This window comes from Symphalangus syndactylus, chromosome 1 (assembly GCF_028878055.3).
Source record: "Symphalangus syndactylus isolate Jambi chromosome 1, NHGRI_mSymSyn1-v2.1_pri, whole genome shotgun sequence".
Lineage (NCBI taxonomy): Eukaryota > Metazoa > Chordata > Mammalia > Primates > Hylobatidae > Symphalangus > Symphalangus syndactylus.
In genome coordinates this window covers 162,762,847-162,789,451 of record NC_072423.2, presented here as the reverse complement: position 1 = coordinate 162,789,451, position 26,605 = coordinate 162,762,847, and positions in this window count along the sequence as shown.

The following is a 26,605-nucleotide window of genomic DNA, read 5'->3' as shown; positions in this document are numbered from 1 at the left end:
TACTGTGTAGTTTATATTTGAATATATTCCTTTTTCCACTATTACCCTCTTAGCGCTCCGAATGTCCACTTGCATTTTCTACAGAAAGAGTGTTCAGAACTGCACAATCAAAAGTATGGTTTAACTCTGTTAGCTTAATGAACATATCAGAAATAAGTTTCACACAATGCTTCTGTGTAGTTTTTATTTGAAGATATTATTTTTCCCAATAGAGGCCTCTTAGCGCTCAGAATGTCCAATTGCAGTTTCTACAGAAAGAGTGTTTCAGAAAGGCTCAATCAAAAGTAAGGTTCAACTCTGTTAGTTGAATGCACAGAACAGAAAGAAGTTTCATACAATGCTTCTGTGTAGTTTATATTTGAACATATTCTTTTTTCCACTATTACCCACTTGGCGCTACGAATGTCCAGTTGCATTTTCTACAGACAGAGTGTTTCAAAACTGCTCAATCAAATGTATGGTTTAACTCTGTTAGCTGAATGCTCAGATCAGAAAGAAGTTTCACAGAATGCTTCTGTGTAGTTTATATTTGAATATATTCCTTTTTCCACTACTACGCTCTTAGCGCTCCAAATGTCCAGTTGCATTTTCTACAGAAAGAGTGTTCAGATCTGCTCAATCAAAAGTATGGTTTAAATGTGTTAGCTGAATGCACAGATCAGAAAGAAGTTTCACCGAATGATTCTGTGTAGTTTATATTTGAAGACATTCCTTTTTCCACTATTACCCTCTTAGCGCTCCGAATCTCCACTTGCATTTTCTACAAAAAGAGTGTTTCATAACTGCTCAATCAAAAATATGTTTTATCTCTGTTAACTGAATTTACAGATCAGAAATAAGTTTCACAGAATGCATCTGTGTACTTTTTATTTGAAGATATTCTTTTTCCCAATGTAGGCCTCTTAGCGCTTAGCATGTCCAATTGCAGTTTCTACAGAAAGAGTGTTTCAGAACGGCTGAATCAAAAGTAAGGTTCAACTCTGTTAGTTGAATGCACAGAACAGAAAGAATTTTCACAGAATGCTACTGTGTAGTTTATATTTGAATATATTCCTTTCTCCACTATTACCCTCTTAGCGCTCCGAATGTCCACTTGCATTTTCTACAGAAAGAGTGTTCAGAACTGCGCCATCAAAAGTATGGTTTAACTCTGTTAGCTTAATGAACATATCAGAAATAAGTTTCACACAATGCTTCTGTGTAGTTTTTATTTGAAGATATTATTTTTCCCAATATAGGCCTCTTAGCGCTCAGATTGTCCAATTGCAGTTTCTACAGAAAGAGTGTTTCAGAAAGGCTCAATCAAAAGTAAGGTTCAACTCTGTTAGTTGAATGCGCAGAACAGAAAGAAATTTCATACAATGCTTCTGTGTAGTTTATATTTGAAGATATTCTTTTTTCCACTATTACCCACTTGGCGCTACGAATGTCCAGTTGTATTTTCTACAGACAGAGTGTTTCAAAACTGCTCAATCAAAAGTATGGTTTAACTCTGTTAGCTGAATGCTCAGATCAGAAAGAAGTTTCACAGAATGCTTCTGTGTAGTTTATATTTGAATATATTCCTTTTTCCACTACTACTCTCTTAGCGCTCCAAATGTCCAGTTGCATTTTCTACAGAAAGAGTGTTCAGATCTGCTCAATCAAAAGTATGGTTTAACTCTGTTAGCTGAATGCACAGATCAGAAAGAAGTTTCACAGAATGATTCTGTGTAGTTTATATTTGGAGACATTCCTTTTTCCACTATTACCCTCTTAGCGCTCCGAAACTCCACTTGCATTTTCTACAGAAAGAGTGTTTCAGAACGGCTCAATCAAAACTAAGGTTCAAATCTTTTAGTTGAACAAACAGAACAGAAAGAAGTTTCACACAATTCTTCTGTGTAGTTTTTATTTGTAGACATTCTTTTTCCCAATATAGGCCTCTTAGCGCTCAGAATGTCCAATTGCAGTTTCTACAGAAAGAGTGTTTCAGAACGGCTCAATGAAAGTATGGTTCAACTCTGTTAGTTGAATGCACAGAACAGAAAGAAGTTTCATACAATGCTTCTGTGTAGTTTATATTTGAACATATTGTTTTTTCCACTATTACCCACTTGGCGCTACGAATGTCCAGTTGCATTTTCTACAGACAGAGTGTTTCAAAACTGCTCAATCAAAAGTATGGTTTAACTCTGTTAGCTGAATACTCAGATCAGAAAGAAGTTTCACAGAATGCTTCTGTGTAGTTTATATTTGAATATATTCCTTTTTCCACTACTACTCTCTTAGCGCTCAAAGGTCCAGTTGCATTTTCTACAGAAAGAGTGTTCAGATCTGCTCAATCAAAAGTATGGTTTAACTCTGTTAGCTGAATGCACAGATCAGAAAGAAGTTTCACAGAATGATTCTTTGTAGTTTATATTTGGAGACATTCCTTTTTCCACTATTACCCTCTTAGCGCTCTGAATCTCCACTTGCAATTTCTACAGAAAGTGTGTTTCAGAACGGCTCAATCAAAACTAAAGTTCAACTCTTTTAGTTGAACAAACAGAACAGAAAGAAGTTTCACACAATTCTTCTGTGTAGTTTTTATTTGTAGACATTCTTTTTCCCAATATAGGCCTCTTAGCGCTCAGAATGTCCAATTGCAGTTTCTACAGAAAGAGTGTTTCAGAAAGGCTCAATCAAAAGTAAGGTTCAACCCTGTTAGTTGAATGCACAGAACAGAAAGAAGTTTCATACAATGCTTCTGTGTAGTTTATATTTGAACATATTCTTTTTTCCACTATTACCCACTTAGCGCTACGAATGTCCAGTTGCATTTTCTACAGACAGAGTGTTTCAAAACTGCTCAATCAAAAGTATGGTTTAACTCTGTTAGCTGAATGCTCAGATCAGAAAGAAGTTTCACAGAATGCTTCTGTGTAGTTTATATTTGAATATATTCCTTTTTCCATTACTACGCTCTTAGCGCTCCAAATGTCCAGTTGCATTTTCTACAGAAAGAGTGTTCAGATCTGCTCAATCAAAAGTATGGTTTAACTCTGTTAGCTGAATGCACAGATCAGAAAGAAGTTTCACCGAATGATTCTGTGTAGTTTATATTTGAAGACATTCCTTTTTCCACTATTACCCTCTTAGCGCTCCGAATCTCCACTTGTATTTTCTACAAAAAGAGTGTTTCATAACTGCTCAATCAAAAATATGTTTTATCTCTGTTAACTGAATTTACAGATCAGAAATAAGTTTCACAGAATGCATCTGTGTAGTTTTCATTTGAAGATATTATTTTTCCCAATAGAGGCCTCTTAGCGCTCAGAATGTCCAATTGCAGTTTCAACAGAAAGAGTGTTTCAGAAAGGCTCAATCAAAAGTAAGGTTCAACTCTGTTAGTTGAATGCACAGAACAGAAAGAAGTTTCATACAATGCTTCTGTGTAGTTTATATTTGAACATATTCTTTTTTCCACTATTACCCACTTAGCGCTACGAATGTCCAGTTGCATTTTCTACAGACAGAGTGTTTCAAAACTGCTCAATCAAAAGTATGGTTAAACTCTGTTAGCTGAATGCACAGATCAGAAAGAAGTTTCACAGAATGATTCTGTGTAGTTTATATTTGTAGACATTCCTTTTTCCACTGTTACCCTCTTAGCGCTCCGAATCTCCACTTGCATTTTCTACAGAAAGAGTGTTTCAGAACGGCTCAATCAAAACTAAGGTTCAACTCTTTTAGTTGAACAAACAGAACAGAAAGAAGTTTCACACAATTCTTCTGTGTAGTTTTTATTTGTAGACATTCTTTTTCCCAATATAGGCCTCTTAGCGCTCAGAATGTCCAATTGCAGTTTCTACAGAAAGAGTGTTTCAGAACGGCTCAATCAAAAGTAAGGTTCAACTCTGTTAGTTGAATGCACAGAACAGAAAGTAGTTTCATACAATGCTTCTGTGTAGTTTATATTTGAACATATTCTTTTTTCCTCTATTACCCAATTAGCGCTACGAATGTCCAGTTGCATTTTCTCCAGACAGAGTGTTTCAAAACTGCTCAATCAAAAGTATGGTTTAACTCTGTTAGCTGAATGCTCAGATCAGAAAGAAGTTTCACAGAATGCTTCTGTGTAGTTTATATTTGAATATATTCCTTTTTCCACTACCACGCTCTTAGCGCTCCAAATGTCCAGTTGCATTTTCTACAGAAAGAGTGTTCAGATCTGCTCAATCAAAAGTATGGTTTAACTCTGTTAGCTGAATGCACAGATCAGAAAGAAGTTTCACCGAATGATTCTGTGTAGTTTATATTTGAAGACATTCCTTTTTCCACTATTACCCTCTTAGCACTCCGAATCTCCACTTGCATTTTCTACAAAAAGAGTGCTTCATAACTGCTGAATCAAAAATATGTTTTATCTCTGTTAACTGAATTTACAGATCAGAAATAAGTTTCACAGAATGCATCTGTGTAGTTTTTATTTGAAGATATTCTTTTTCCCAATGTAGGCCTCTTAGCGCTTAGCATGTCCAATTGCAGTTTCTACAGAAAGAGTGTTTCAGAACGGCTCAATCAAAAGTAAGGTTCAACTCTGTTAGTTGAATGCACAGAACAGAAAGAAGTTTCATACAATGATTCTCTGTAGTTTATATTTGAACATATTCTTTTTTCCACTATTACCCACTTGGCGCTACGAATGTCCAGTTGCATTTTCTACAGACAGAGTGTTTCAAAACTGCTCAATCAAAAGTATGGTTTAACTCTGTTAGCTGAATGCTCAGATCAGAAAGAAGTTTCACAGAATGCTTCTGTGTAGTTTATATTTGAAGACATTCCTTTTTCCACTATTACCCTCTTAGCGCTCCGAATCTCCACTTTCATTTTCTACAAAAAGAGTGTTTCATAACTGCTCAATCAAAAATATGTTTTATCTCTGTTAACTGAATTTACAGATCAGAAATAAGTTTCACAGAATGCATCTGTGTAGTTTTTATTTGAAGATATTCTTTTTCCCAATGTAGGCCTCTTAGCGCTTAGCATGTCCAATTGCAGTTTCTACAGAAAGAGTGTTTCAGAACGGCTCAATCAAAAGTAAGGTTCAACTCTGTTAGTTGAATGCACAGAACAGAAAGAATTTTCACAGAATGCTACTGTGTAGTTTATATTTGAATATATTCCTTTTTCCACTATTAACCTCTTAGCGCTCCGAATGTCCACTTGCATTTTCTACAGAAAGAGTGTTCAGAACTGTGCAATCAAAAGTATGGTATAACTCTGTTAGCTTAATGAACATATCAGAAATAAGTTTCACACAATGCTTCTGTGTAGTTTTTATTTGAAGATATTATTTTTCCCAATAGAGGCCTCTTAGCGCTCAGAATGTCCAATTGCAGTTTCTACAGAAAGAGTGTTTCAGAAAGGCTCAATCAAAAGTAAGGTTCAACTCTGCTAGTTGAATGCACAGAACAGAAAGAAGTTTCATACAATGCTTCTGTGTAGTTTATATTTGAACATATTCTTTTTTCCACTATTACCCACTTAGCGCTACGAATGTCCAGTTGCATTTTCTACAGACAGAGTGTTTCAAAACTGCTCAATCAAAAGTATGGTTTAACTCTGTTAGCTGAATGCTCAGATCAGAAAGAAGTTTCACAGAATGCTTCTGTGTAGTTTATATTTGAATATATTCCTTTTTCCACTACTATTCTCTTAGCGCTCCAAATGTCCAGTTGCATTTTCTACAGAAAGAGTGTTCAGATCTGCTCAATCAAAAGTATGGTTTAACTCTGTTAGCTGAATGCACAGATCAGAAAGAAGTTTCACAGAATGATTCTGTGTAGTTTATATTTGGAGACATTCCTTTTTCCACTATTACCCTCTTAGCGCTCCGAATCTCCACTTGCATTTTCTACAGAAAGAGTGTTTCAGAACGGCTCAATCAAAACTAAGTTTCAACTCTTTTAGTTGAACAAACAGAACAGAAAGAAGTTTCACACAATTCTTCTGTGTAGTTTTTATTTGTAGACATTCTTTTTCCCAATATAGGCCTCTTTGCGCTCAGAATGTCCAATTGCAGTTTCTACAGAAAGAGTGTTTCAGAACGGCTCAATCAAAAGTAAGGTTCAACTCTGTTAGTTGAATGCACAGAACAGAAAGGAGTTTCATACAATGCTTCTGTGTAGTTTATATTTGAACATATTCTTTTTTCCACTATTACCCACTTAGCGCTACGAATGTCCAGTTGCATTTTCTACAGACAGAGTGTTTCAAAACTGCTCAATCAAAAGTATGGTTTAATTCTGTTAGCTGAATGCTCAGATCAGAAAGAAGTTTCACAGAATGCTTCTGTGTAGTTTATATTTGAATATATTCCTTTTTCAACTACTACGCTCTTAGCGCTCCAAATGTCCAGTTGCATTTTCTACAGAAAGAGTGTTCAGATCTGCTCAATCAAAAGTATGGTTTAACTCTGTTAGCTGAATGCACAGATCAGAAAGAAGTTTCACCGAATGATTCTGTGTAGTTTATATTTGAAGACATTCCTTTTTCCACTATTACCTTCTTAGCGCTCCGAATCTCCACTTTCATTTTCTACAAAAAGAGTGTTTCATAACTGCTCAATCAAAAATATGTTTTATCTCTGTTAACTGAATTTAGAGATCAGAAATAAGTTTCACAGAATGCATCTGTGTAGTTTTTATTTGAAGATATTCTTTTTCCCAATGTAGGCCTCTTAGCGCTTAGCATGTCCAATTGCAGTTTCTACAGAAAGAGTGTTTCAGAATGGCTCAATCAAAAGTAAGGTTCAACTCTGTTAGTTGAATGCACAGAACAGAAAGAATTTTCACCGAATGCTACTGTGTAGTTTATATTTGAATATATTCCTTTTTCCAATATTACCCTCTTAGCGCTCCGAATGTCCACTTGCATTTTCTACAGAAAGAGGGTTCAGCACTGCGCAATCAAAAGTATGGTTTAACTCTGTTAGCTTAATGAACATATCAGAAATAAGTTTCACACAATGCTTCTGTGTAGTTTTTATTTGAAGATATTATTTTTCCCAATATAGGCCTCTTAGCGCTCAGAATGTCCAATTGCAGTTTCTACAGAAAGAGTGTTTCAGAAAGGCTCAATCAAAAGTAAGGTTCAACTCTGTTATTTGAATGCACAGAACAGAAAGAAGTTTCATACAATGCTTCTGTGTAGTTTATATTTGAACATATTCTTTTTTCCACTATTACCCACTTAGCACTACGAATGTCCAGTTGCATTTTCTACAGACAGAGTGTTTCAAAACTGCTCAATCAAAAGTATGGTTTAACTCTGTTAGCTGAATGCTCAGATCAGAAAGAAGTTTCACAGAATGCTTCTGTGTAGTTTATATTTGAATATATTCCTTTTTCTACTACTACGCTCTTAGCGCTCCAAATGTCCAGTTGCATTTTCTACAGAAAGAGTGTTCAGATCTGCTCAATCAAAAGTATGGTTTAACTCTGTTAGCTGAATGCACAGATCAGAAAGAAGTTTCACAGAATGATTCTGTGTAGTTTATATTTGGAGACATTCCTTTTTCCACTATTACCCTCTTAGCGCTCCGAATCTCCACTTGCATTTTCTACAGAAAGAGTGTTTCAGTACGGCTCAATCAAAACAAAGGTTCAACTCTTTTAGTTGAACAAACAGAACAGAAAGAAGTTTCACACAATTCTTCTGTGTAGTTTTTATTTGTAGACATTCTTTTTCCCAATATAGGCCTCTTAGCGCTCAGAATGTCCAATTGCAGTTTCTACAGAAAGAGTGTTTCAGAAAGGCTCCATCAAAAGTAAGGTTCAACTCTGTGAGTTGAATGCACAGAACAGAAAGAAGTTTCATACAATGCTTCTGTGTAGTTTATATTTGAACATATTCTTTTTTCCACTATTACCCACTTAGCGCTACGAATGTCCAGTTGCATTTTCTACAGACAGAGTGTTTCAAAACTGCTCAATCAAAAGTATGGTTTAACTCTGTTAGCTGAATGCTCAGATCAGAAAGAAGTTTCACAGAATGCTTCTGTGTAGTTTATATTTGAATATATACCTTTTTCCACTACTACGCTCTTAGCGCTCCAAATGTCCAGTTGCATTTTCTACAGAAAGAATGTTCAGATCTGCTCAATCAAAAGTATGGTTTAACTCTGTTAGCTGAATGCACAGATCAGAGAGAAGTTTCACCGAATGATTCTGTGTAGTTTATATTTGAAGACATTCCTTTTTCCACTATTACCCTCTTAGCGCTCCGAATCTCCACTTGCATTTTCTACAAAAAGAGTGTTTCATAACTGCTCAATTCAAAACTTGTTTTATCTCTGTTAACTGAATTTACAGATCAGAAATAAGTTTCACAGAATGCATCTGTGTAGTTTTTATTTGAAGATATTCTTTTTCCCAATGTAGGCCTCTTAGCGCTTAGCATGTCCAATTGCAGTTTCTACAGAAAGAGTGTTTCAGAACGGCTGAATCAAAAGTAAGGTTCAACTCTGTTAGTTGAATGCACAGAACAGAAAGAATTTTCACAGAATGCTACTGTGTAGTTTATAATTGAATATATTCCTTTTTCCACTATTACCCTCTTAGCGCTCCGAATGTCCACTTGCATTTTCTACAGAAAGAGTGTTCAGAACTGCGCAATCAAAAGTATGGTTTAACTCTGTTAGCTTAATGAACATATCAGAAATAAGTTTCACACAATGCTTCTGTGTAGTTTTTATTTGAAGATATTATTTTTCCCAATAGAGGCCTCATAGCGCTCAGAATGTCCAATTGCAGTTTCTACAGAAAGAGTGTTTCAGAAAGGCTCAATCAAAAGTAAGGTTCAACTCTGTTAGTTGAATGCACAGAACAGAAAGGAGTTTCATACAATGATTCTGTGTAGTTTATATTTGAACATATTCTTTTTTCCACTATTACCCACTTAGCGCTACGAATGTCCAGTTGCATTTTCTACAGACAGAGTGTTTCAAAACTGCTCAATCAAAAGTATGGTTTAACTCTGTTAGCTGAATGCTCAGATCAGAAAGAAGTTTCACAGAATGCTTCTGTGTAGTTTATATTTGAATATATTCCTTTTTCCACTACTACTCTCTTAGCGCTCCAAATGTCCAGTTGCATTTTCTACAGAAAGAGTGTTCAGATCTGCTCAATCAAAGTATGGTTTAACTCGGTTAGCTGAATGCACAGATCAAAAAGAAGTTTCACAGAATGATTCTGTGTAGTTTATATTTGGAGACATTCCTTTTTCCACTATTACCCTCTTAGCGCTCCGAATCTCCACTTGCATTTTCTACAGAAAGAGTGTTTCAGAACAGCTCAATCAAAACTAAAGTTCAACTCTTTTAGTTGAACAAACAGAACAGAAAGAAGTTTCACACAATTCTTCTGTGTAGTTTTTATTTGTAGACATTCTTTTTCCCAATATATGCCTCTTTGCGCTCAGAATGTCCAATTGCAGTTTCTACAGAAAGAGTGTTTCAGAACGGCTCAATCAAAAGTAAGGTTCAACTCTGTTAGTTGAATGCACAGAATAGAAAGAAGTTTCATACAATGCTTCTGTGTAGTTTATATTTGAACTTATTCTTTTTTCCACTATTACCCACTTAGCGCTACGAATGTCCAGTTGCATTTTCTACAGACAGAGTGTTTCAAAACTGCTCAATCAAAAGTATGGTTTAACTCTGTTAGCTGAATGCTCAGATCAGAATGAAGTTTCACAGAATGCTTCTGTGTAGTTTATATTTGAATATATTCCTTTTTCCACTACTACTCTCTTAGCGCTCCAAATGTCCAGTTGCATTTTCTACAGAAAGAGTGTTCAGATCTGCTCAATCAAAAGTATGGTTTAACTCTGTTAGCTGAATGCACAGATCAGAAAGAAGTTTCACAGAATGATTCTGTGTAGTTTATATTTGGAGACATTCCTTTTTCCACTATTACCTTCTTAGCGCTCCGAATCTCCACTTGCATTTTCTACAGAAAGAGTGTTTCAGAACGGCTCAATCAAAACTAAGGTTCAACTCTTTTAGTTGAACAAACAGAACAGAAAGAAGTTTCACACAATTCTTCTGTGTAGTTTTTATTTGTAGACATTCTTTTTCCCAATATAGGCCTCTTAGCGCTCAGAATGTCCAATTACAGTTTCTACAGAAAGAGTGTTTCAGAACGGCTCAATCAAAAGTAAGGTTGAACTCTGTTAGTTGAATGCACAGAACAGAAAGAAGTTTCATACAATGCTTCTGTGTAGTTTATATTTGAACATATTCTTTTTTCCACTATTACCCACTTAGCGCTACGAATGTCCAGTTGCATTTTCTACAGACAGAGTGTTTCAAAACTGCTCAATCAAAAGTATGGTTTAACTCCGTTAGCTGAATGCTCAGATCAGAAAGAAGTTTCACAGAATGCTTCTGTGTAGTTTATATTTGAATATATTCCTTTTTCCACTACTACGCTCTTAGCGCTCCAAATGTCCAGTTGCATTTTCTACAGAAAGAGTGTTCAGATCTGCTCAATCAAAGGTATGGTTTAACTCTGTTAGCTGAATGCACAGATCAGAAAGAAGTTTCACCGAATGATTCTGTGTAGTTTATATTTGAAGACATTCCTTTTTCCACTATTACCCTCTTAGCGCTCCGAATCTCCACTTGCATTTTCTACAAAAGGAGTGTTTCATAACTGCTCAATCAAAAATATGTTTTATCTCTGTTAACTGAATTTACAGATCAGAAATAAGTTTCACACAATGCATCTGTGTAGTTTTTATTTGAAGATATTCTTTTTCCCAATGTAGGCCTCTTAGCGCTTAGCATGTCCAATTGCAGTTTCTACAGAAAGAGTGTTTCAGAACGGCTCAATCAAAAGTAAGGTTCAACTCTGTTAGTTGAATGCACAGAACAGAAAGAATTTTCACAGAATGCTACTGTGTAGTTTATATTTGAATATATTCCTTTTTCCACTATTACCCTCTTAGCGCTCCGAATGTCCACTTGCATTTTCTACAGAAAGAGTGTTCAGAACTGCGCAATCAAAAGTATGGTTTAACTCTGTTAGCTTAATGAACATATCAGAAATAAGTTTCACACAATGCTTCTGTGTAGTTTTTATTTGAAGATATTATTTTTCCCAATAGAGGCCTCTTAGCGCTCAGAATGTCCAATTGCAGTTTCTACAGAAAGAGTGTTTCAGAAAGGCTCAATCAAAAGTAAGGTTCAACTCTGTTAGTTGAATGCACAGAACAGAAAGAAGTTTCATACAATGCTTCTGTGTAGTTTATATTTGAACATATTCTTTTTTCCACTATTACCCACTTAGCGCTACGAATGTCCAGTTGCATTTTCTACAGACAGAGTGTTTCAAAACTGCTCAATCAAATGTATGGTTTAACTCTGTTAGCTGAATGCTCAGATCAGAAAGAAGTTTCACAGAATGCTTCTGTGTAGTTTATATTTGAATATATTCCTTTTTCCACTACTACGCTCTTAGCGCTCCAAATGTCCAGTTGCATTATCTACAGAAAGAGTGTTCAGATCTGCTCAATCAAAAGTATGGTTTAACTCTGTTAGCTGAATGCACAGATCAGAAAGAAGTTTCACCGAATGATTCTGTGTAGTTTATAGTTGAAGACATTCCTTTTTCCACTAATACCCTCTTAGCGCTCCGAATCTCCACTTGCATTTTCTACAAAAAGAGTGTTTCATAACTGCTCAATCAAAAATATGTTTTATCTCTGTTAACTGAATTTACAGATCAGAAATAAGTTTCACAGAATGCATCTGTGTAGTTTTTATTTGAAGATATTCTTTTTCCCAATTTAGGCCTCTTAGCGCTTAGCATGTCCAATTGCAGTTTCTACAGAAAGAGTGTTTCAGAACGGCTCAATCAAAAGTAAGGTTCAACTCTGATAGTTGAATGCACAGAACAGAAAGAATTTTCACAGAATGCTACTGTGTAGTTTATATTTGAATATATTCCTTTTTCCACTATTACCCTCTTAGCGCTCCGAATGTCCACTTGCATTTTCTACAGAAAGAGTGTTCTGAACTGCGCAATCAAAAGCATGGTTTAACTCTGATAGCTTAATGAACATATCAGAAATAAGTTTCACACAATGCTTCTGTGTAGTTTTTATTTGAAGATATTATTTTTCCCAATAGAGGCCTCTTAGCGCTCAGAATGTCCAATTGCAGTTTCTACAGAAAGAGTGTTTCAGAAAGGCTCAATCAAAAGTAAGGTTCAACTCTGTTAGTTGAATGCACAGAACAGAAAGAAGTTTCATACAATTCTTCTGTGTAGTTTATATTTGAACATATTCTTTTTTCCACTATTACCCACTTAGCGCTACGAATGTCCAGTTGCATTTTCTACAGACAGAGTGTTTCAAAACTGCTCAATCAAAAGTATGGTTTAACTCTGTTAGCTGAATGCTCAGATCAGAAAGAAGTTTCACAGAATGCTTCTGTGTAGTTTTTATTTGAATATATTCCTTTTTCCACTACTACGCTCTTAGCGCTCCAAATGTCCAGTTGCATTTTCTACAGAAAGAGTGTTCAGATCTGCTCAATCAAAAGTATGGTTTAACTCTGTTAGCTGAATGCACAGATCAGAGAGAAGTTTCACCGAATGATTCTGTGTAGTTTATATTTGAAGACATTCCTTTTTCCACTATTACCCTCTTAGCGCTCCGAATCTCCACTTGCATTTTCTACAAAAAGAGTGTTTCATAACTGCTCAATCAAAAACATGTTTTATCTCTGTTAACTGAATTTACAGATCAGAAATAAGTTTCACAGAATGCATCTGTGTAGTTTTTATTTGAAGATATTCTTTTTCCCAATGTAGGCCTCTTAGCGCTTAGCATGTCCAATTGCAGTTTCTACAGAAAGAGTGTTTCAGAACGGCTCAATCAAAAGTAAGGTTCAACTCTGTTAGTTGAATGCACAGAACAGAAAGAATTTTCACAGAATGCTACTGTGTAGTTTATGTTTGAATATATTCCTTTTTCCACTATTACCCTCTTAGCGCTCCGAATGTCCACTTGCATTTTCTACAGAAAGAGTGTTCAGAACTGCGCAATCAAAAGTATGGTTTAACTCTGTTAGCTTAATGAACATATCAGAAATAAGTTTCACACAATGCTTCTGTGTAGTTTTTATTTGAAGATATTATTTTTCCCAATAGAGGCCTCTTAGCGCTCAGAATGTCCAATTGCAGTTTCTACAGAAAGAGTGTTTCAGAAAGGCTCAATCAAAAGTAAGGTTCAACTCTGTTAGTTGAATGCACAGAACAGAAAGAAGTTTCATACAATGCTTCTGTGTAGTTTATATTTGAACATATTCTTTTTTCCACAATTACCCACTTCGCGCTACGAATGTCCAGTTGCATTTTCTACAGACAGAGTGTTTCAAAACTGCTCAATCAAAAGTATGGTTTAACTCTGTTAGCTGAATGCTCAGATCAGAAAGAAGTTTCACAGAATGCTTCTGTGTAGTTTATATTTGAATATATTCCTTTTTCCACTACAACTCTCTTAGCGCTCCAAATGTCCAGTTGCATTATCTACAGAAAGAGTGTACAGATCTGCTCAATCAAAATTATGGTTTAACTCTGTTAGCTGAATGCACAGATCAGAAAGAAGTTTCACAGAATGATTCTGTGTAGTTTATATTTGGAGACATTCCTTTTTCCACAATTACCCTCTAAGCGCTCCGAATCTCCACTTGCATTTTCTACAGAAATAGTGTTTCAGAACGGCTCAATCAAAACTAAGGTTCAAATTTTTTAGTTGAACAAACAGAACAGAAAGAAGTTTCACACAATTCTTCTGTGTAGTTTTTATTTGTAGACATTCTTTTTCCCAATATAGGCCTCTTTGCGCTCAGAATGTCCAATTGCAGTTTCTACAGAAAGAGTGTTTCAGAACGGCTCAATCAAAAGTAGGGTTCAACTCTTTTAGTTGAATGCACAGAATAGAAAGAAGTTTCATACAATGCTTCTGTGTAGTTTATATTTGAACATATTCTTTTTTCCACTATTACCCACTTAGCGCTACGAATGTCCAGTTGCGTTTTCTACAGACAGAGTGTTTCAAAACTGCTCAATCAAAAGTATGGTTTAACTCTGTTAGCTGAATGCTCAGATCAGAAAGAAGTTTCACAGAATGCTTCTGTGTAGTTTATATTTGAATATATTCCTTTTTCCACTACTAGTCTCTTAGCGCTCCAAATGTCCAGTTGCATTTTCTACAGAAAGAGTGTTCAGATCTGCTCAATCAAAAGTATGGTTTAACTCTGTTAGCTGAATGCACAGATCAGAAAGAAGTTTCACAGAATGATTCTGTGTAGTTTATATTTGGAGACATTCCTTTTTCCACTATTACCCTCTTAGCACTCCGAATCTCCACTTGCATTTTCTACAGAAAGTGTGTTTCAGAACGGCTCAATCAAAACTAAGGTTCAACTCTTTTAGTTGAACAAACAGAACAGAAAGAAGTTTCACACAATTCTTCTGTGTAGTTTTTATTTGTAGACATTCTTTTTCCCAATATAGGCCTCTTAGCGCTCAGAATGTCCAATTGCAGTTTCTACATAAAGAGTGTTTCAGAACGGCTCAATCAAAAGTAAGGTTGAACTCTGTTAGTTGAATGCACAGAACAGAAAGAAGTTTCATACAATGCTTCTGTGTAGTTTATATCTGAACATATTCTTTTTTCCACTATTACCCACTTAGCGCTACGAATGTCCAGTTGCATTTTCTACAGACAGAGTGTTTCAAAACTGCTCAATCAAAAGTATGGTTTAACTGTGTTAGCTGAATGATCAGATCAGAAAGAAGTTTCACAGAATGCTTCTGTGTAGTTTGTATTTGAATATATTCCTTTTTCCACTACTACGCTCTTAGCGCTCCAAATGTCCAGTTGCATTTTCTACAGAAAGAGTGTTCAGATCGGCTCAATCAAAAGTATGGTTTAACTCTGTTAGCTGAATGCACAGATCAGAAAGAAGTTTCACCGAATGATTCTGTGTTGTTTATATTTGAAGACATTCCTTTTTCCACTATTACCCTCTTAGCGCTCCGAATCTCCACTTGTATTTTCTACAAAAAGAGTGTTTCAGACTGCTCAATCAAAAATATGTTTTATCTCTGTTAACTGAATTTACAGATCACAAATAAGTTTCACAGAATGCATCTGTGTAGTTTTTATTTGAAGATATTCTTTTTCCCAAAGTAGGCCTCTTAGCGCTTAGCATGTCCAATTGCAGTTTCTACAGAAAGAGTGTTTCAGAACGGCTCAATCAAAAGTAAGGGTCAACTCTGTTAGTTGAATGCACAGAACAGAAAGAATTTTCACACACTGCTACTGTGTAGTTTATATTTGAATATAGTCCTTTTTCCACTATTACCCTCTTAGCGCTCCGAATGTCCACTTGCATTTTCTACAGAAAGAGGGTTCTGCACTGCGCAATCAAAAGTATGGTTTAACTCTGTTAGCTTAATGAACATATCAGAAATAAGTTTCACACAATGCTTCTGTGTAGTTTTTATTTGAAGATATTATTTTTCCCAATAGAGGCCTCTTAGCGCTCAGAATGTCCAACTGCAGTTTCTACAGAAAGAGTGTTTCAGAAAGGCTCAATCAAAAGTAAGGTTCAACTCTGTGAGTTGAATGCACAGAACAGAAAGAAGTTTCATACAATGCTTCTGTGTAGTTTATATTTGAACATATTCTTTTTTCCACTATTACCCACTTAGCGCTACGAATGTCCAGTTGCATTTTCTACAGACAGAGTGTTTCAAAACTGCTCAATCAAAAGTATGGTTTAACTCTGTTAGCTGAATGCTCAGATCAGAAAGAAGTTTCACAGAATGCTTCTGTGTAGTTTATATTTGAATATATTCCTTTTTCCACTACTACTCTCTTAGCGCTCCAAATGTCCAGTTGCATTTTCTACAGAAAGAGTGTTCAGATCTGCTCAATCAAAAGTATGGTTTAACTCTGTTAGCTGAATGCACAGATCAGAAAGAAGTTTCACAGAATGATTCTGTGTAGTTTATATTTGGAGACATTCCTTTTTCCACTATTACCCTCTTAGCGCTCCGAATCTCCACTTGCATTTTCTACAGAAAGAGTGTTTCAGAACGGCTCAATCAAAACTAAGGTTCAACTCTTTTAGTTGAACAAACAGAACAGAAAGAAGTTTCTCACAATTCTTCTGTGTAGTTTTTATTTGTAGACATTCTTTTTCCCAATATAGGCCTCTTAGCGCTCAGAATGTCCAATTGCAGTTTCTACAGAAAGAGTGTTTCAGAACGGCTCAATCAAAAGTAAGGTTGAACTCTGTTAGTTGAATGCACAGAACAGAAAGAAGTTTCATACAATGCTTCTGTGTAGTTTATATTTGAACATATTCTTTTTTCCACTATTACCCACTTAGCGCTACGAATGTCCAGTTGCATTTTCTACAGACAGAGTGTTTCAAAACTGCTCAATCAAAAGTATGGTTTAACTCCGTTAGCTGAATGCTCAGATCAGAAAGAAGTTTCACAGAATGCTTCTGTGTAGTTTATATTTGAATATATTCCTTTTTCCACTACTACACTCTTAGCGCTCCAAATGTCCAGTTGCATTTTCTACAGAAAGAGTGTTCAGATCTGCTCAATCAAAGGTATGGTTTAACTCTGTTAGCTGAATGCACAGATCAGAAAGAAGTTTCACCGAATGATTCTGTGTAGTTTATATTTGAAGACATTCCTTTTTCCACTATTACCCTCTTAGCGCTCCGAATCTCCACTTGCATTTTCTACAAAAGGAGTGTTTCATAACTGCTCAATCAAAAATATGTTTTATCTCTGTTAACTGAATTTACAGATCAGAAATAAGTTTCACAGAATGCATCTGTGTAGTTTTTATTTGAAGATATTCTTTTTCCCAATGTAGGCCTCTTAGCGCTTAGCATGTCCAATTGCAGTTTCTACAGAAAGAGTGTTTCAGAACGGCTCAATCAAAAGTAAGGTTCAACTCTGTTAGTTGAATGCACAGAACAGAAAGAATTTTCACAGAATGCTACTGTGTAGTTTATATTTGAATATATTCCTTTTTCCACTATTACCCTCTTAGCGCTCCGAATGTCCACTTGCATTTTCTACAGAAAGAGTGTTCAGAACTGCGCAATCAAAAGTATGGTTTAACTCTGTTAGCTTAATGAACATATCAGAAATATGTTTCACACAATGCTTCTGTGTAGTTTTTATTTGAAGATATTATTTTTCCCAATAGAGGCCTCTTAGCGCTCAGAATGTCCAATTGCAGTTTCTACAGAAAGAGTGTTTCAGAAAGGCTCAATCAAAAGTAAGGTTCAACTCTGTTAGTTGAATGCACAGAACAGAAAGAAGTTTCATACAATGCTTCTGTGTAGTTTATATTTGAACATATTCTTTTTTCCACAATTACCCACTTCGCGCTACGAATGTCCAGTTGCATTTTCTACAGACAGAGTGTTTCAAAACTGCTCAATCAAAAGTATGGTTTAACTCTGTTAGCTGAATGCTCAGATCAGAAAGAAGTTTCACAGAATGCTTCTGTGTAGTTTATATTTGAATATATTCCTTTTTCCACTACAACTCTCTTAGCGCTCCAAATGTCCAGTTGCATTATCTACAGAAAGAGTGTACAGATCTGCTCAATCAAAATTATGGTTTAACTCTGTTAGCTGAATGCACAGATCAGAAAGAAGTTTCACAGAATGATTCTGTGTAGTTTATATTTGGAGACATTCCTTTTTCCACTATTACCCTCTAAGCGCTCCGAATCTCCACTTGCATTTTCTACAGAAATAGTGTTTCAGAACGGCTCAATCAAAACTAAGGTTCAACTCTTTTAGTTGAACAAACAGAACAGAAAGAAGTTTCACACAATTCTTCTGTGTAGTTTTTATTTGTAGACATTCTTTTTCCCAATATAGGCCTCTTTGCGCTCAGAATGTCCAATTGCAGTTTCTACAGAAAGAGTGTTTCAGAACGGCTCAATCAAAAGTAGGGTTCAACTCTGTTAGTTGAATGCACAGAATAGAAAGAAGTTTCATACAATGCTTCTGTGTAGTTTATATTTGAATATATTCTTTTTTCCACTATTACCCACTTAGCGCTACGAATGTCCAGTTGCATTTTCTACAGACAGAGTGTTTCAAAACTGCTCAATCAAAAGTATGGTTTAACTCTGTTAGCTGAATGCTCAGATCAGAAAGAAGTTTCACAGAATGCTTCTGTGTAGTTTATTTTTGAATATATTCCTTTTTCCACTACTAGTCTCTTAGCGCTCCAAATGTCCAGTTGCATTTTCTACAGAAAGAGTGTTCAGATCTGCTCAATCAAAAGTATGGTTTAACTCTGTTAGCTGAATGCAAAGATCAGAAAGAAGTTTCACAGAATGATTCTGTGTAGTTTATATTTGGAGACATTCCTTTTTCCACTATTACCCTCTTAGCGCTCCGAATCTCCACTTGCATTTTCTACAGAAAGTGTGTTTCAGAACGGCTCAATCAAAACTAAGGTTCAACTCTTTTAGTTGAACAAACAGAACAGAAAGGAGTTTCACACAATTCTTCTGTGTAGTTTTTATTTGTAGACATTCTTTTTCCCAATATAGGCCTCTTAGCGCTCAGAATGTCCAATTGCAGTTTCTACATAAAGAGTGTTTCAGAACGGCTCAATCAAAAGTAAGGTTGAACTCTGTTAGTTGAATGCACAGAACAGAAAGAAGTTTCATACAATGCTTCTGTGTAGTTTATATCTGAACATATTCTTTTTTCCACTATTACCCACTTAGCGCTACGAATGTCCAGTTGCATTTTCTACAGACAGAGTGTTTCAAAACTGCTCAATCAAAAGTATGGTTTAACTGTGTTAGCTGAATGATCAGATCAGAAAGAAGTTTCACAGAATGCTTCTGTGTAGTTTGTATTTGAATATATTCCTTTTTCCACTACTACGCTCTTAGCGCTCCATATGTCCAGTTGCATTTTCTACAGAAAGAGTGTTCAGATCTGCTCAATCAAAAGTATGGTTTAACTCTGTTAGCTGAATGCACAGATCAGAAAGAAATTTCACCGAATGATTCTGTGTTGTTTATATTTGAAGACATTCCTTTTTCCACTATTACCCTCTTAGCGCTCCGAATCTCCACTTGTATTTTCTACAAAAAGAGTGTTTCAGACTGCTCAATCAAAAATATGTTTTATCTCTGTTAACTGAATTTACAGATCAGAAATAAGTTTCACAGAATGCATCTGTGTAGTTTTTATTTGAAGATATTCTTTTTCCCAAAGTAGGCCTCTTAGCGCTTAGCATGTCCAATTGCAGTTTCTACAGAAAGAGTGTTTCAGAACGGCTCAATCAAAAGTAAGGGTCAACTCTGTTAGTTGAATGCACAGAACAGAAAGAATTTTCACAGACTGCTACTGTGTAGTTTATATTTGAATATAGTCCTTTTTCCACTATTACCCTCTTAGCGCTCCGAATGTCCACTTGCATTTTCTACAGAAAGAGGGTTCAGCACTGCGCAATCAAAAGTATGGTTTAACTCTGTTAGCTTAATGAACATATCAGAAATAAGTTTCACACAATGCTTCTGTGTAGTTTTTATTTGAAGATATTATTTTTCCCAATAGAGGCCTCTTAGCGCTCAGAATGTCCAATTGCAGTTTCTACAGAAAGAGTGTTTCAGAAAGGCTCAATCAAAAGTAAGGTTCAACTCTGTTAGTTGAATGCACAGAACAGAAAGTAGTTTCATACAATGCTTCTGTGTAGTTTATATTTGAACATATTCTTTTTTCCACTATTACCCACTTTGCGCTACGAATGTCCAGTTGCATTTTCTACAGACAGAGTGTTTCAAAACTGCTCAATCAAAAGTATGGTTTAACTCTGTTAGCTGAATTCTCAGATCAGAAAGAAGTTTCACAGAATGCTTCTGTGTAGTTTATATTTGAATATATTCCTTTTTCCACTACTACTCTCTTAGCGCTCCAAATGTCCAGTTGCATTTTCTACAGAAAGAGTGTTCAGATCTGCTCAATCAAAAGTATGGTTTAAATCTGTTAGCTGAATGCACAGATCAGAAAGAAGTTTCACAGAATGATTCTGTGTAGTTTATATTTGGAGACATTCGTCTTTCCACTATTACCCTCTTAGCGCTCCGAACCTCCACTTGCATTTTCTACAGAAAGAGTGTTTCAGAACGGCTCAATCAAAACTAAGGTTCAACTCTTTTAGTTGAACAAACAGAACAGAAAGAAGTTTCACACAATTCTTCTGTGTAGTTTTTATTTGTAGACATTCTTTTTCCCAATATAGGCCTCTTAGCGCTCAGAATGTCCAATTGCAGTTTCTACAGAAAGAGTGTTTCAGAACGGCTCAATCAAAAGTAAGGTTCAACTCTGTTAGTTGAATGCACAGAACAGAAAGTAGTTTCATACAATGCTTCTGTGTAGTTATATTTGAACATATTCTTTTTTCCACTATTACCCACTTAGCGCTACGAATGTCCAGCTGCATTTTCTACAGACAGAGTGTTTCAAAACTGCTCAATCAAAAGTATGGTTTAACTCTGTTAGCTGAATGCTCAGATCAGAAAGAAGTTTCACAGAATGCTTCTGTGTAGTTTATATTTGAATATATTCCTTTTTCCACTACTACGCTCTTAGCGCTCCAAATGTCCAGTTGCATTTTCTACAGAAAGAGTGTTCAGATCTGCTCTATCAAAAGTATGGTTTAACTCTGTTAGCTGAATGCACAGATCAGAAAGAAGTTTCACCGAATGATTCTGTGTAGTTTATATTTGAAGACATTCCTTTTTCCACTATTACCCACTTAGCGCTCCGAATCTCCACTTGCATTTTCTACAAAAAGAGTGTTTCATAACTGCTCAATCAAAAATATGTTTTATCTCTGTTAACTGAATTTACATATCAGAAATAAGTTTCACAGAATGCATCTGTGTAGTTTTTATTTGAAGATATTCTTTTTCCCAATGTAGGCCTCTTAGCGCTTAGCATGTCCAATTGCAGTTTCTACAGAAAGAGTGTTTCAGAACGCCTCAATCAAAAGTAAGGTTCAACTCTGTTAGTTGAATGCACAGAACAGAAAGAATTTTCACAGAATGCTACTGTGTAGTTTATATTTGAATACATTCCTTTTTCCACAATTACCCTCTTAGCGCTCCGAATGTCCACTTGCATTTTCTACAGAAAGAGGGTTCAGCACTGCGCAATCAAAAGTATGGTTTAACTCTGTTAGCTTAATGAACATATCAGAAATAAGTTTCACACAATGCTTCTGTGTAGTTTTTATTTGAAGATATTATTTTTCCCTATAGAGGCCTCTTAGCGCTCAGAATGTCCAATTGCAGTTTCTACAGAAAGAGTGTTTCAGAAAGGCTCAATCAAAAGTAAGGTTCAACTCTGTTAGTTGAATGCACAGAACAGAAAGAAGTTTCATACAATGCTTCTGTGTAGTTTATATTTGAACATATTCTTTTTTCCACTATTACCCACTTAGCGCTACGAATGTCCAGTTGCATTTTCTACAGACAGAGTGTTTCAAAACTGCTCAATCAAAAGTACGGTTTAACTCTGTTAGCTGAATGCTCAGATCAGAAAGAAGTTTCACAGAATGCTTCCGTGTAGTTTATATTTGAATATATTCCTTTTTCCACTACTACTCTCTTAGCGCTCCAAATGTCCAGTTGCATTTTCTACAGAAAGAGTGTTCAGATCTGCTCAATCAAAAGTATGGTTTAACTCTGTTAGCTGAATGCACAGATCAGAAAGAAGTTTCACAGAATGATTCTATGTAGTTTATATTTGGAGACATTCCTTTTTCCACTATTACCCTCTTAGCGCTCCGAATCTCCACGTGCATTTTCTACAGAAAGAGTGTTTCAGAACGGCTCAATCAAAACTAAGGTTCAACTCTTTTAGTTGAACAAACAGAACAGAAAGAAGTTTCACACAATTCTTCTGTGTAGTTTTTATTTGTAGACATTCTTTTTCCCAATATAGGCCTCTTAGCGCTCAGAATGTCCAATTGCAGTTTCTACAGAAAGAGTGTTTCAGAACGGCTCAATCAAAAGTAAGGTTCAACTCTGTTAGTTGAATGCACAGAACAGAAAGAAGATTCATACAATGCTTCTGTGTAGTTTATATTTGAACATATTCTTTTTTCCACTATTACCCATTTAGCGCTACGAATGTCCAGTTGCATTTTCTACAGACAGAGTGTTTCAAAACTGCTCAATCAAATGTATGGTTTAACTCTGTTAGCTGAATGCTCAGATCAGAAAGAAGTTTCACAGAATGCTTCTGTGTAGTTTATATTTGAATATATTCCTTTTTCCACTACTACGCTCTTAGCGCTCCAAATGTCCAGTTGCATTTTCTACAGAAAGAGTGTTCAGATCTGCTCAATCAAAAGTATGGTTTAACTCTGTTAGCTGAATGCACAGATCAGAAAGAAGTTTCACCGAATGATTCTGTGTAGTTTGTATTTGAAGACATTCCTTTTTCCACTATTACCCTCTTAGCGCTCCGAATCTTCACTTGCATTTTCTACAAAAAGAGTGTTTCATAACTGCTCAATCAAAAATATGTTTTATCTCTGTTACCTGAATTTACATATCAGAAATAAGTTTCACAGAATGCATCTGTGTAGTTTTTATTTGAAGATATTCTTTTTCCCAATGTAGGCCTCTTAGCGCTTAGAATGTCCAATTGCAGTTTCTACAGAAAGAGTGTTTCAGAACGGCTCAATCAAAAGTAAGGTTCAACTCTGTTAGTTGAATGCACAGAACAGAAAGAATTTTCACAGAATGCTACTGTGTAGTTTATATTTGAATATATTCCTTTTTCCACTATTACCCTCTTAGCGCTACGAATGTCCACTTGCATTTTCTACAGAAAGAGGGTTCAGCACTGCGCAATCAAAAGTATGGTTTAACTCTGTTAGCTTAATGAACATATCAGAAATAAGTTTCACACAATGCTTCTGTGTAGTTTTTATTTGAAGATATTATTTTTCCCTATAGAGTCCTCTTAGCGCTCAGAATGTCCAATTGCAGTTTCTACAGAAAGAGTGTTTCAGAAAGGCTCAATCAAAAGTAAGGTTCAACTCTGTTAGTTGAATGCACAGAACAGAAAGAAGTTTCATACAATGCTTCTGTGTAGTTTATATTTGAACATATTCTTTTTTCCACTATTACCCACATAGCGCTACGAATGTCCAGTTGCATTTTCTACAGACAGAGTGTTTCAAAACTGCTCAATCAAAAGTACGGTTTAACTCTGTTAGCTGAATGCTCAGATCAGAAAGAAGTTTCACAGAATGCTTCTGTGTAGTTTATATTTGAATATATTCCTTTTTCCACTACTACTCTCTTAGCGCTCCAAATGTCCAGTTGCATTTTCTACAGAAAGAGTGTTCAGATCTGCTCAATCAAAAGTATGGTTTAACTCTGTTAGCTGAATGCACAGATCAGAAAGAAGTTTCACAGAATGATTCTGTGTAGTTTATATTTGGAGACATTCCTTTTTCCACTATTACCCTCTTAGCGCTCCGAATCTCCACGTGCATTTTCTACAGAAAGAGTGTTTCAGAACGGCTCAATCAAAACTAAGGTTCAACTCTTTTAGTTGAACAAACAGAACAGAAAGAAGTTTCACACAATTCTTCTGTGTAGTTTTTATTTGTAGACATTCTTTTTCCCAATATAGGCCTCTTAGCGCTCAGAATGTCCAATTGCAGTTTCTACAGAAAGAGTGTTTCAGAACGGCTCAATCAAAAGTAAGGTTCAACTCTGTTAGTTGAATGCACAGAACAGAAAGAAGATTCATACAATGCTTCTGTGTAGTTTATATTTGAACATATTCTTTTTTCCACTATTACCCATTTAGCGCTACGAATGTCCAGTTGCATTTTCTACAGACAGAGTGTTTCAAAACTGCTCAATCAAATGTATGGTTTAACTCTGTTAGCTGAATGCTCAGATCAGAAAGAAGTTTCACAGAATGCTTCTGTGTAGTTTATATTTGAATATATTCCTTTTTCCACTACTACGCTCTTAGCGCTCCAAATGTCCAGTTGCATTTTCTACAGAAAGAGTGTTCAGATCTGCTCAATCAAAAGTATGGTTTAACTCTGTTAGCTGAATGCACAGATCAGAAAGAAGTTTCACCGAATGATTCTGTGTAGTTTGTATTTGAAGACATTCCTTTTTCCACTATTACCCTCTTAGCGCTCCGAATCTTCACTTGCATTTTCTACAAAAAGAGTGTTTCATAACTGCTCAATCAAAAATATGTTTTATCTCTGTTACCTGAATTTACATATCAGAAATAAGTTTCACAGAATGCATCTGTGTAGTTTTTATTTGAAGATATTCTTTTTCCCAATGTAGGCCTCTTAGCGCTTAGAATGTCCAATTGCAGTTTCTACAGAAAGAGTGTTTCAGAACGGCTCAATCAAAAGTAAGGTTCAACTCTGTTAGTTGAATGCACAGAACAGAAAGAATTTTCACAGAATGCTACTGTGTAGTTTATATTTGAATATATTCCTTTTTCCACTATTACCCTCTTAGCGCTACGAATGTCCACTTGCATTTTCTACAGAAAGAGGGTTCAGCACTGCGCAATCAAAAGTATGGTTTAACTCTGTTAGCTTAATGAACATATCAGAAATAAGTTTCACACAATGCTTCTGTGTAGTTTTTATTTGAAGATATTATTTTTCCCTATAGAGTCCTCTTAGCGCTCAGAATGTCCAATTGCAGTTTCTACAGAAAGAGTGTTTCAGAAAGGCTCAATCAAAAGTAAGGTTCAACTCTGTTAGTTGAATGCACAGAACAGAAAGAAGTTTCATACAATGCTTCTGTGTAGTTTATATTTGAACATATTCTTTTTTCCACTATTACCCACATAGCGCTACGAATGTCCAGTTGCATTTTCTACAGACAGAGTGTTTCAAAACTGCTCAATCAAAAGTACGGTTTAACTCTGTTAGCTGAATGCTCAGATCAGAAAGAAGTTTCACAGAATGCTTCTGTGTAGTTTATATTTGAATATATTCCTTTTTCCACTACTACTCTCTTAGCGCTCCAAATGTCCAGTTGCATTTTCTACAGAAAGAGTGTTCAGATCTGCTCAATCAAAAGTATGGTTTAACTCTGTTAGCTGAATGCACAGATCAGAAAGAAGTTTCACAGAATGATTCTGTGTAGTTTATATTTGGAGACATTCCTTTTTCCACTATTACCCTCTTAGCGCTCCGAATCTCCACTTGTATTTTCTACAAAAAGAGTGTTTCATAACTGCTCAATCAAAAATATGTTTTATCTCTGTTAACTGAATTTACAGATCAGAAATAAGTTTCACAAAATGCATCTGTGTAGTTTTTATTTGAAGATATTCTTTTTCCCAAAGTAGGCCTCTTAGCGCTTAGCATGTCCAATTGCAGTTTCTACAGAAAGAGTGTTTCAGAACGGCTCAATCAAAAGTAAGGTTCAACTCTGTTAGTTGAATGCACAGAACAGAAAGAAGTTTCACAGAATGCTACTGTGTAGTTTATATTTGAATATAGTCCTTTTTCCACTATTACCCTCTTAGCGCTCCGAATGTCCACTTGCATTTTCTACAGAAAGAGGGTTCAGCACTGCGCAATCAAAAGTATGGTTTAACTCTCTTAGCTTAATGAACATATCAGAAATAAATTTCACACAATGCTTCTGTGTAGTTTTTATTTGAAGATATTATTTTGCCCAATAGAGGCCTCTTAGCGCTCAGAATGTCCAATTGCAGTTTCTACAGAAAGAGTGTTTCAGAAAGGCTCAATCAAAAGTAAGGTTCAACTCTGTTAGTTGAATGCACAGAACAGAAAGAAGTTTCATACAATGCTTCTGTGTAGTTTATATTTGAACATATTCTTTTTTCCACTATTACCCACTTAGCGCTACGAATGTCCAGTTGCATTTTCTACAGACAGAGTGTTTCAAAACTGCTCAATCAAAAGTATGGTTTAACTCTGATAGCTGAATGCTCAGATCAGAAAGAAGTTTCACAGAATGCTTCTGTGTAGTTTATATTTGAATATATTCCTTTTTCCACTACTACTCTCTTAGCGCTCCAAATGTCCAGTTGCATTTTCTACAGAAAGAGTGTTCAGATCTGCTCAATCAAAAGTATGGTTTAACTCTGTTAGCTGAATGCACAGATCAGAAAGAAGTTTCACAGAATGATTCTGTGTAGTTTATATTTGGAGACATTCCTTTTTCCACTATTACCCTCTTAGCGCTCCGAATCTCCACTTGCATTTTCTACAGAAAGAGTGTTTCAGAACGGCTCAATCAAAACTAAGGTTCAACTCTTTTAGTTGAACAAACAGAACAGAAAGTAGTTTCACAAAATTCTTCTGTGTAGTTTTTATTTGTAGACATTCTTTTTCCCAATATAGGCCTCTTTGCGCTCAGAATGTCCAATTGCATTTTCTACAGAAAGAGTGTTTCAGAACGGCTCAATCAAAAGTAAGGTTCAACTCTGTTAGTTGAATGCACAGAACAG